Source organism: Puma concolor, chromosome C1, assembly GCF_028749965.1.
Source record: "Puma concolor isolate L17-30 chromosome C1, mPumCon1.1.hap2, whole genome shotgun sequence".
NCBI lineage: Eukaryota > Metazoa > Chordata > Mammalia > Carnivora > Felidae > Puma > Puma concolor.
Window position 1 is genome coordinate 12,291,179 of NC_141674.1, and position 12,513 is coordinate 12,303,691.

Below are 12,513 nucleotides of genomic sequence, written 5' to 3' on the forward strand. Positions count from 1 at the left end.
TGGCTTTAATAATTGTGGATAAACCATTATGAGGCAACAACACTGTGATTGTTTATAATAACAGAATAATTATACATAAATAAATAGAGAATGAAGGGGCTTGCCACATCATGTTAAAAGGTTCAGCACACTGGAAAGCTGGAACAGTTCTGACATAAGCTCAAAATATATAAAGCTGGGTTTCCTGGCTTTTCTTGTTGCCTTTCTTCTTTTTTTAAATGTTTTCAAAAATTTATTTTTGAGAGAGAGAGAGACAGTGTGTGCGGGGAGGGGCAGAGAGAGAGGGAGACACAGAATATGAACCAGGCTCCAGGCTCCGAGCTGTCAGCACAGAGCCCAACGCGGGGTTCGAACTCACAGACCGTGAGATCGTGACCTGAGCCGAAGTCGGATGCTCAGCCAACTGAGCCACCCAGGTGCCCCATCTTTTTGCCTTTCTTTTGAATATCCCAGACTGGATACCAGAGAAGGTAGTAACCCAGAAATATCAACAGGCACAGACAAAAGTCCCACAAAAGTCTATCTTCTTGAGCCAAAGCACCGGAAAGGAGGCAGCTGGGGAACACAGGACCCTCTTAGATGATAAACCACTCTCCTCCAGCTGAACACCGCAGACAGAACTGTCTTCAGGATCATCCCAGCAGCAGAATGGAAAAGAGTTGAGATCATACCATGCGTATTCCCTGACCAGAATGGAATTAAAATAAAAATGAATCCCAGAAAGGTAACAGGAAAACCCCCAAACTCCTGGAGCCTAAAAAATACACCTGTCAGTGATCCGTGGGTCAAAGAGGAAGTCTCAAGAGAAGTAAAGAGTACACGGAGCTGAATGAAAATTGGAATACGTCATATCAAAATGTATGGGACACAGTGAACACAGTGCCGAGAGCGAAATCTACACTCAATGCTCATTTAGAAAGGAAATGTAGAAGTCTCAAGTCAATATTCCAAGCTCCCACTGTGAGAAGTTAGGAAAAGAAGGGCAAAAGAAAAGCCAAAGCAAGCAGAGGGAAGAAAATAATAAAGATAAGAGCAAAAAATGAATGCAGTCAAAACAGGAGAACAACAGAGAAAATCAATGAAACAAAAAGCTGGTTCTTTGAGGAGATCGATCAAATCGACAAATGTCTTGGGGCGCCTGGGTGGCTCAGTCAGTTAAGCAACTGACTTCGGCTCAGGTCATGATCTCGTGGTTTGTGGGTCCCAGCCCCGTGTCGGGCTCTGTGCTGAGACAGCTGGGAGCCTGGAGCCTGCTTCGGATTCTGTGTCTCCCTCTCTCTGCCCCTCCCCCATTCTCACTCTGTCTCTCAAAGGTGAACCTTAAAAAATAAATAAATAAATAAATTGATGAATGTCTAGGGACACTGACAGGGGAAAAAGAGAAAAAGCACATATTGTCAACACCGGGAGTGAAGCCAGGGATGTCGATAGAGATCCTGCAGGGGCGCCTGGCTGGCTCAGTCAGTTAAGCGTCCGACTTCGGCTCAGGTCATGATCTCACGGTCTGTGAGTTCGAGCCCCGCGTCGGGCTCTGTGCTGACAGCTCAGAGCCTGGAGCCCATTTCAGATTCTGTGTCTCCCTCTCTCTCTGCCCCTCCCCTGTTCATGCTCTGTCTCTCTCTGTCTCAAAAATAAATAAACATTAAAAAAAATTAAAAAAAAATAAAGATCCTGCAAATATTAAAGGGATAATAAGGGAAAAATACAAACAGCTCTGCACACAAGTTTGAGAACTTAGGTGAAATGGACCACTTTCTCAGAAAACACAAACAGCTAAAATTCGCCTGGTGTGAAATAGGTAAGTTAGTTCTATACCTATTAAAGACATTGAATTCATAATTTAGAGACGCCGCAAAAAGAAATCTGTCCCAGATGGTTTCGCTGGAGAATCCTACCGCGCGTCGAAAGAATTAACGCCAAGTCTACACAATCTCTTCCAGAAAATGGAAGAGGAGTGGTCATTTCTCAGTCCATTTCAGGAAGCCCTAATCACACATAAAAATCTAAGACAGTTAAAATATCACATAGAGAAAACGATTTTTTTAATGTCTATTTATTTTTGAGAGACAGCATGAGCGGGGAGGGGCAGAGAGAGAGGGAGACACACAGAATCCGAAGCAGGCTCCAGGCTCGGAGCTGTCAGCACAGAGCCGGATGCGGGGCTCACACTCATGAACCACGGGATCATGACTTGAGCCGAAGTCGGACGCTTAACCGACTGAGCCACCCAGGCGCCCCAAAATATCACACATATAAAAACACAAAAGTCACAAAAATCTATGAAGGCAAAATGGAGGGAACTCTGAGAACTGGACAGATCTATGAATGGGGGGGGGGAGGATTTTAACATATCTCACTAATTGATGAGGTGGATGAGGAATCAGTAGCCAATAGAAAGTTTGACAAGCGCAGGGGGCCCCTGGGTGGCTCAGTTGGTTGAGTGTCCGACTTCGGCTCAGGTCATGATCTCTTGGTTCATGAGTCCGAGCCCCGTGTCGGGCTCTGTGCTGACAGCTCAGAGCCTGGAACCTGCTTCGGATTTGTGTCTCCCTCTCTCTCTGCCTCGCTCTTTCTCTCAAAAATAAATAAATAAAAAAGAAAGGTTGATAAACACAAATAAGTCTCCATCCGCTCAACAGATCTGAGGCTCTGAACCTTAATCACGGACAAACGCATATTCTTCTCAATCCCAGGAATGTAAGTGAAAACTGGCCATGTGAACACTGCCCATAAGGCAAGTCTCAACAGAATCGGGATAAATCGTATCATCCAGACCGCATCTGACTCTACTGCAATTAACTTAGAGCTCAGGAAGGAGAGTGAGAAAAACCCGTTCGTTCGGAAATTTTCAAACACAGCCCTTTCAATAACTTGTCGGTCAAAGGAAATTAGGAACCAAACAATAGTTGGAAGACAACATCTGGAAACCAGTGGGCTCAGCTACAACGGGTCTTTGCTTCTGGGAGCTTCTCGGTCCCACTTGCAAACACGCAAGCAGCTCAGGCCTCCAGGGGGGTGCCTCTGCTTCCTCTCTGAGGGAAGCCCCCAGGGTGGGAGCCCCTTCCTGGGGTGATCGCAGAACCGCAGAACCATCAAATCACCCTATGGCTGCCCAGCTGACTTCCAAAGCAGCTACACCATTTTACATCCCCACCAGCTGTCTAAAGGCTCCGGTGTCTCCCCATCTTTGCCAACACTTATCATTATCTGGTTTTTTTTTTAAATATATATTTTTAATGTTTATTTAGTTTTGAGAGACAGAGACAGAGCACGAGCAGGGGAGGGGCAGAGAGAGAGGGAGACACAGCATCCGAAGCGGGCTCCAGGCTCCAAGCCGGCAGCACGGAGCCCGACACGGGGCTTGAACCCATGAACCGCGAGATCGTGACCTGAGCCAAAGTCGGACGCTCAGCCCACGGGGCCACCCAGGCGCCGCATCCGTGTTTTTGATAGTAGCCATTCTGGTGAGTGTGAGGCGCTCTCTCACCCTACTGACTCGTGATGCTGAGCGTCTTTTCATGTGTCTGTTGGCCACCTGGATGTCTCCTTTGGAAAAATGTCATTTAAATCCTTCGTCCATTGTGTAGGGGCGCCTGGGTGGCTCAGTTGGTTGAGCGTCCGACTCTCGATTTCGGCTCAGGTCATGATCTCACGGTTTGTGGGATCGAGCCCCATGTTGGGCTCCATGCTGACAATGCGGAGCTTGCTTGGGATTCTCTTTCTCTGCCTCTCCCCTGTTGGCGCCCGCTGTCTCTCCTTCTCAAAATAAACACATACACTTAAAGACAAAAATCCTGTGTCCGTTTTGTAATCGGGTTGTCTTTTCACCGTTGAGCTGTAAGAATTCTTGATATGTTCCGAATGTTAGACCCTTGTTAGATGGCAGTTTGGAAATATTTCCCCCCATTCTCTCGATTGCCTTTCGCTTTCTGGATATCGTCCTTTGAAGCACAAGCGGTTTAAATTTTGACGAAGCCCAATTTATCTTTCTTTCGTGGCGAAAATTAAATTTACATGAAAGGAAAAATGTCTGCCGACAAATGTGAAGGCTTAGATGTAATGGACACATCTCGAGAAAAATATAGCTTCTCCATACAACCTGTGGCGTGCTGGTGAATGCTTTACACGATTGGCTTTCCAGACCAACAAAACATACCCTCACCCAAGCCAAACCCCCTGCTGGTCGCACTTAACCAATTTCCACGGTATAACTGTTCCCCCAGGGCCGGTTTCAAGCTCCCCGTGAGACATCGCGGAGGACAGAGGTGGAAGAGAGGTGCCCCATCGACTCTGCGACTCTGCGGAGCCGGCCTCCAGCACCCCGCTGAGCTGTGACACAAGACATAAACACCCGCCGTGTCTTCCTGCATGTGACTTCCCACCAAGCCACCCTCCACCCTCGTAGAGTTGCTCATGCCGCAGCTCGTGAGGGATGACAGAGTCCTACCAGAGAGGGACAGTCTGGGAACTCACCCCTCCTGCTGGCCCGGTCCCTTCCTAAGCACCCTTGCTCAGCAGTGGTCCTGCCTGAACCTTTGAGCCTCATCAGGCATGTGCGGACTCATGCATCAGCAGACTGTCAGCGAACAGCATCTGGAAACTGAGGCTCAGAGGAGGCCAGCAAAATGCCCAAGGTCACACAGCAGGACCAACTGGGACCTGAGCCTCTGAACTCCCATCCCAGGCTTGGAGCTGTATGAACTTGAGTGTGGCCATGAGCCCTCTTCAGCGGGGCCCCTCGTGCTGCCTGGCACTGGCCCGGGGATCCCCATGGGGTCAAACATACCCCAAGGTCAGCTGTGGCTAGGCCTGCCCCATTGTTCCCTGCAGGGAGTTTAGGTTTGCTCAGGAAGCTCCAGGCCAAGGCTGTAGCATGCGGCGGGAGGCGGCAAGGTCAGCTGTGGGCCACGGCTAGAACCCTGCCTCCACGGGACCTCTATCCTTTGAGGTAGACAGCTCAGAGGAGGCGGGCAGCCCCTGGGACCCTTCCCGAGGCTGCGGGTACAACGGAGAACTAGAGCGTGGGCTTCAGAGGCAGACAGCCGGGCTGGCATTCCAGCTCCCCACACAGGTGCTGCATGACCTTGGGTGAAGTGTCTCAACATCTGTGAACCTCCAGTTCCTCTCGTAAACGGGCCCAGCCTGACAACGGTTGTGATGAGCTCATGTTCCAGGGCTCTCTCTGGGCTGGTGCACCGGAGCCGCTCCGTAAATAGTATGTTCCTCTGCTTCCTTCCCCTAGCTTTCTCTTCTCCTCCCTAGGGGATCCTGGTGGCTGATGGTGGGGGGCTGGAGGGAGGGACGACGTGATCCTACGCCCCACCCAAACCTCGGCAAATCCCTACCACGGCCAGAACCTGGGTCGGCCTCCTCAGGGGATACTCTGGGGGAGTACAGAGCCAGGGGTGGGGAAGGGGGTTCAGCCCCAAGCCAGTCCCCAGATATCCCCAATACAGAAGATCTTTCTGCCACCTGGGCTGTTCCCACAAGGACAGGTTGAGGTGCAGACCTGTTCTACCCGGCCCCAGGCTGGGAGAGCGCCCGACAAGGGTTAGGGGGCCGAGCCGTGCTGCTGAGGCGCTCTGTGACCTTGGGCAAGTCCTTGCCCTTCCTCTGGTCCTCACTGTTCCCTTCTCTAAAAGGCAGGAGTGGGGCTAACTCAGCCCTGGGGACCCTCTGGCTCTGACCATTGGCGATTTCCAGCCCCTGCCCAGCCTTGGCTCACATAGAAGCCGTGCCCCAGGCTCCCTGGGCCAGACCAATAAACCAGGCTCATAAATGCCTGGCAGGACGGCAGGCCTCTGGCGAATAAGAAGTGTTTCCCAAATAGGGTTGAGAAAGACCAGCTCTGGGCGCCCCTGAGTCAGCCGTCACGGGGGCGCTGGTTGCGGGGCGTTTAGCTGCCCGGCCTTCTGGGCCAAGGGTATGGGAACATCAGCTCCCTTAGGCGCCCATCCCTCTTTCTTGCCTCCTTCCTCCCCTCCTTCCCTCTGGAGATAAACTTGGGCTCTAATCCTGTCTTCCTGTGTGGCCTGGGCCCTGCCGCTTCTCCTGCTGGGCCACAGTTTCTTCATCTGTCAAACAGGGAGGCCAGTCTCTGGCCGGCCTTGCTTCCGGGTGGTGATAACACATCAAGCACATCACGGAAGACGGTATATATGTGAAAGCTTTTTGCCACAAGTTGAGTCCATGTGGGGTTTAAGAATGACGTTCGTGGTAGAACGGGTCCCTTTCACAGCCAGGAAGACTTTCCTTAGGGCTCCTCCATCGAACTAGAGATTCCTCTGGGACAGAACTGTGCCTCCCCCTTTAGATCGGAAGGCTTGATGAAGAGAGAGGAGCTTTGCTTAACTCTTCTCTCTTACAAGGTAGGAGCTGTGTTTCCCCCATCAGCCTAGCTGATCCCTACGGTCAGAGGCTGTGCCTCCCCATCCGATCGGAAGCTTCCCAAGGGTAGGGGCTGTGTCTCCCCCATCGGAGAGGACACTCCTGTCGGACAGGCAGTTTGGCTCTACACTCGGCCTGGGGACCCCACAGAGTGCGGGCTGTGCCTGCCCCTTCAGACCGGGGGCTCCTTCACAGCCAGCACGCAGGAGGACTGTGCTGTGGGCGGCTGCTGTGGGCGTGGCTGGCCCTTGGGGACCAGCGCTGGACGTCAGGGAGAAAGAGGCCGCGGGGGGGACTCGGGGGGAAATAAGAAGCACAGAGAGCAGGAAGAACACGCTAAAGCTGAGCGGTGGCTCAGAACGAACGAGGTGCCCGCCCTGCCAGGCCACGTTGTCACCAGGCACTCCCAGGCCAGGGGGCCGGGGTCAGGCTGGGTCCTTCAGGCCCGCGTTGGGGCCGGTTGGCTCTCACACTCGGCCAAGCCCTGACGGGCCTCACTGTGGCTTCCCTGGGGGCGTCGCTGGGGCTGGGGGCCCTGGGATGCTGTTGGGGAGCCGGTGGGGGAGGGGTAGCAGGAGGCGCGTGCCTCACCAGCTCTCAGGGTCAGTGCCGGGAGCGCTCCGAGGGTCAGCTACCCCTTCCTCTCCTGGTACAGACGTAAGGACCGAGGTCACGGAGACGGTGCCCGAAGCCACCTGCCAGTCTGCACGCGGCGTGTTGGCCCCGGATCCCAGGGCTCCTGACGCCTGGCCCGGTGCCTCTTCCACCCTGCCTGCCTGCTTCAATCAGTTGCACTCTTGGGGAGCCTCCCCGCCCATCTGGGGGCGAACAGAACCCTCCCCACACACCCCACTGTTAGCCCTGAGCTGGGTGACTGGGGGGGGGAAGGGGGGGCCATCTGGGGAGACTTCCTGCTCTGGGGGTCTCCCATCCTCCTACCCTTTTACCCTTTGTTCTCTGGCTCTGTAACCGGGCCCCTCTTTCCATGAGACTTTGCAAAATAGACCCCTGAGTAAAGGCCCCCGTGGAAGCAAGCCCCTGAGGGGCCCAGGGGTCCCAGCCGGGGAAGCCAGCTGTGAGCACGGACTCTCCCCGAAGGTTCCCGCTTGGCATCTGTGGCCTGTGAATGTTGAGTGTTCTACTCGGCTTACTACGCAGGGCTGGTGGTTTCTGTTTTTCGTGTGGATTATAGGCCATTTTTAATGTATCCCGGATGTGGGCCTTTTGTCAGACAGATAATGAGTATCTTCTCCTGCACACGAAAATTTAATTCACTCAGCCATGGGTCGTTCCAGGAGCATCGGTGATGACCGGCCAGGCCCCGTTGGTGCCGAGGCCTGTGCTGTGCCCCTGCCCTCCTGCGAGCTCCCCTCCGGGGGAGACAGACGTTCAGAAGGAGAAAGAAAGAGCTGTTAAGAGGCCAACGCCTCTCACCAAGCTGATAGGATTTTCTTTACAAACATTTTATTAAGGAGAATTTCTTCAGAACCCAGGTGGGGTGAAAAAAACAAACAAACAAGGTTCCCCTGTGTTTGTGTTCTGGGCTGGGTCTTTATATCCTTTGCAGTGAGTACTGCTTCTAGAAGTTTCCCTGACGCTGCAAGTCCCAGTGGGTGAACATGTGCTCACCTGCTGACCTCGCTCCCCTGGGTTCTGCCCTGGTTTTGCGTGTTATGGCTGGACCCATCGGGACCTGGTGGGGAGCCTGGGGACACGCTTAGCTGATGTCAGCAAAAGTTAGGAACAGCCCCCCTGTCTCTTGCCAGTTCTGTGTGGCAGTCTGAGTCGGAAGGGGGTGGGGAGGGGGGTGGTGGTGGAGATGCCCCGATCCTGGTTCCTGGCCGAGATGACAAGTCTGGGGGCTTCCTGAGCTGCACTTCCCAGAAACGATAGCAGGAGAGACGCAAGAAGGATGTGGCAAGGGTGTGTTGACAGCCTCTAGGGTGTTGGCGACGGGCCATCTAATAAGACCTGGGTCCCGCTGGCTTCATGAAGACTTAGTGAGATTTATTGTGTCTTCTTTGCAAGCAGGCAAAGCTCCAGAGGGCCCGGCTTTTACCTTTGGCTCTGTGGCCGGCTGCTGTGCGACCCAGAGCCAATCACTTCCCCTCTCTGGGCCTCAATCTCTCTGCCCCTTGCACTTCCTCCTGTACCCTGGCAGTGGTGGATCCAGTTTGATTGACTGAGTAACCTGATGGCTCCCAGCCTCAGTTTCTTCATCTGCGAAGTGGGGATAAACATGGCCACTACCTGGGAGGTCGCAGTGGTGGTGGAGGGGGGGTGGGGTGGGATCGTGTGGCCACAGGACCCAGGGCAGGTGCAGAGTAGGTGATGGGTACATGTCTGAGTGTGGGAGCAGGAGGCTTGGGGAAGGGAGCCCCTGGGGGAAGCAGGGAGTTGAGAGGGGGACCCTCTGTGCTCTGGGTCTCACGGAGCTCCTGGGCTCTCGTCTGCCTGGCCCCAGCTCTTTCTGCTTTTCCATCCGTGTCTGCCTTTTATTCTCCCTGGTTTCTGTCCCTCCCTCTGTCTTGCAGTTTATCTGTCTTTGTCCCTGCCGTTCTCCGTGTCTTTCTTCTGTCCGTTTGTTCTCTGTGGGGCTTCCTTTGTCTCTGTCTCTCCCGGTTTCTTCCCGTCTCTGTGCATCTCTCTGTCCCCTCTCCCTCCACCTCTCCTCTCCGGAGGACTGACTGGCTTCACTGAGCCACAGGGCCAGGCTGGCGCAGGGAGAAAGCTGGAGCTCAGCCCCTTAGACGCTGCTGGGCTCCCTGAGGCCACAGGGTCGAGAGATAGAGCGCAAGGGCTTGTCAAGGGGTGGCCGGACCCCCTGCCTGGAGAACTTGGCGGCTGCCCGACTGGCTGCGGGTGGGTGGCCGAGATCTCCTTTACCGCCTTGGTCAACTGATTTCGTTCGAGCCGGCTTCCCGATCCCCCAGAGCTGAAGGCCTGGCCACGCCCCATCCCTGCCCTCGGAAATATGTAGTCTCGCTAGAGTGATGAGAGAAATGGGGTTAAAACAGGTGGTTTCCAGGGGCAGAGCCTGGGGCTGCTCCTTAGACTATAGAACATTCCCTGGGGGCCAGAGGCATGCGAGACGGCTTCCTGGAGGAAGTGGACTTCGAGGGGCCAGCGGGGGAGCTGATATGTAGAGTGCCCGCCAGGGGCCCAGCCTGTGCTGAGTGCTCTGTAAACATGACCTCAGTTTCTTCATCTGCACAGTGGGGATAAGCACAGCCACCACCTGGGAGGTGTCAAGGGGACCGTGTTGGAAAGCCCAGCTCTGGGACCAAATGCGCACGTAACAAGCCCCATTTTGCAGATGAGGCCAAAGCAGTCCTAGAAGGGTCAAGCTTGGTCACCCAGCCAGTGAATGATGGTCCAGGGCTGGACCTGCCCTCTGGACCCACGCTCTGTCCACTGTTGTACAGCCTGTCCAACTGCTGACCTCCCTACACCCTCCTTCTTCCTTCCCTGTGTGGGAGAAACAGGACGAGCTGTGTGACCTTGGACAAATTGCTGGCCCTCTCTGGGCTTATTATTGGTGATAGTCAGGCCGTTGGCTTTCTGAGAGGATCTGTGGAGCCCTAGGCTCCTTATCAAGCGCTGGGGCGGGGGGCAAGGGTGAGCAGGTGGGCTTTGGGCCCCCACCTCACTTGGTCCTGAGTGTCTCTTTTGTCTGTTTTAAATGTAACCCCCTGAAACTTCCAGCTTATCTCTAAAGCCTCTTCTTTCCCTGACTTTTTAGGAGTCTCTGTGCCCCCACACCCCCACCCCAGCCATCAGGGCCCTCTCTGAGGTGGGCGTCTGCCCCCAGGCTGTCCCCCAGCCCCAGGGCTCAAGTCAGACCAAGGCCAGCGGGGGCCAGATGGCCAGGGCCCATGTCACGGAAGGTTCCAGGGTGTGAAGGTGCCAGAGAGAGTTGGGTGGCTGGGGCTCACAGGGCCTTGATGGTGTGAGGCATCTTGGACTGGGTGTCTCTTGAGTCCTGCCGTCTGGTCTCTGTGTCAGACACAGGACAGTCTTGCCTCCCCGGGGCAGAAGTTGGGGGTGCGTGTGATGCGACAGGAGGGGTGAGGCCAGCGGCCCCTGCAGCCTGGAAGCACCGACGACAGAAGAGTGCGGCAATTAACACACACGCTCTGAGTCCCCCGGTGGGGCCGCGGCTCCGTTTCCACCCTCCTGAGCAAGGGACGTGTCCTGAAACTCCCTCGGACTAGATTGCCCCCTCTCCCAGCAGTTCGCTGCCTAGGTCGGATACAAGAATGAAAGACAGTGCTCAAAAAACGCAGGCTGCGATCATTACTATCTTTCTCTCCTTGCGTGTGTCCCCGGGCCTCAGCACATTTCCCTGTCGTGGCTCTTGGAAAACTTCCTTGTGACAAAGCGTTCATACACCCGCATTCCCCATTAACCGTGCTCTCCTATAAGGCGGGATGCGGTCAGGTTTCGGTCCTCTACTCGTGGCCTGGCCCATGGTAGGTGCCCAAGGGGGACAGAGGATCCGAAGCAAGTTCCGGGCTGATAGCACAGAGCCCGACGCGGGGCTCGAACCAACGAACCGGGAGATCATGACCTGAGCCGAAGCCGAACTCTTAATCGACTGAGCCGCCCGGGAGACCCAGGAAAGAAGAGCTTTTTAAGGAACCCTATCAGGCAGCCTGAGAATCCAAGTTTCTAACTCTGGGGTTGATTCCCTGTCTTCTACTTCACGTTGCTTCTATGAGGCTGTGTATTTTGAGGCAAGTTGCTCTCCCTCTCTGGGCCTCTTTGCCTTCAGCTAGATCTACCAAGCACAGTAGGTGTCCATTCCTGTGTTTTTACTTTCTTCCCCTACTCTCTGACTTAATTTTCTCATTTAAAAATTAATCTTATTCAGGGTGTATTTTGTAAGCTGGCTCAAATTCTTTCTATTAGGACATGGGATAAAAATCCAGGAAAGACATCCGGGTGCCCCGGGTGGCCCAGTCGGTTAAGCCTCCAACTTTGGCTCAGGTCATGATCTCGCGGTTCGTGAGCTTGAGCCCCGCGCTGGGCTCCGTGCTGACAGCACGGAGCCTGGAGCCTGCTTTGGATTCTGTGTCTCCCCCCCTCTCTCTGTTCCTGTCCCATTTGTGCTTTGTTTCTCTCTCTCTCTCTCTCCCAAAAATAAATAAAGGTTAAGAAAAAATTTTTTAAAGTCCAGGAAAGACTAGAAGTGTTGAGTTTGGGGGGCAGTTGTAGGGGAAGGCAGGAGGGCTGGGGATGGGTGGAGGTTTGTGGAGACCCCCCCAGGGCAGGGGGCAAAGCCCCAGGGCAGGCAGTTGGTGGGGGCGAGAACAGGAGTCTGGCACTTAGTGAAGAAGGGGTTGTCAGGGACCTGTTCTGGGGGGGGGCCTTGAACACCAGGCTCAGTTTCTCTTTCTTGATGATCAACTATATCCCAGGCACTTTACATACATCATTTAAAATTTCTACATTATTCTAGGCTTTCCACATTAGGGCACTACGCCTCCAAAGAGTTTAATCATTTGCCCAGGGCTCTGAAATCTAAGAAATGGCTGAGCCCAGACGGGAGCCCAGACTGGAACCACAGAAGGGTCCGTCTCCCATCCAGCCACCCTCCTTTACCTGGGAGCCTCGGGACGCTGGAGCAGCCTTGTCAGGGGGAAGGCCAGATCAGATGCCTGTTTCAGACAGGTCACTGCTACCTGTGGTGTGGGGTGTAGTGAGCCTGGGGACTGGGGGAGCGGGGGGGCTGCTCAGGTCTTGGCCCAGACTCGGTGGCCGGGACCAGGGTGGGGGTGGGGGTGAGAGTCAAGGTGCAGGGGGCCACAGGGGTTTGGGAGTTAGAGCTGATGAGTCAGATGGGATGACTGGATATCGGGGACGAGGGAGGGGAAGACCAGAGAGGTTGCCTGGGTCTCTGGCTTGGCACCTGGGCTGGAGGCCACACCATTTGCTGAGATGGGACAAAGCCAGCTGGGGGCAGAGAAGGAGGTGATGTGCCTGGGGGGCTGCTGAGTCGGCTACTTGTGGGGGTGGGGCTGACTCCACCTGACCACAAGCCCCCTGGGCCTGTACGTGCCCAGCCCAGCCCTGCACGTGATGCCATTAAAGCCTCTGACGCTGCCCCACGGAGCCTGGGACGTC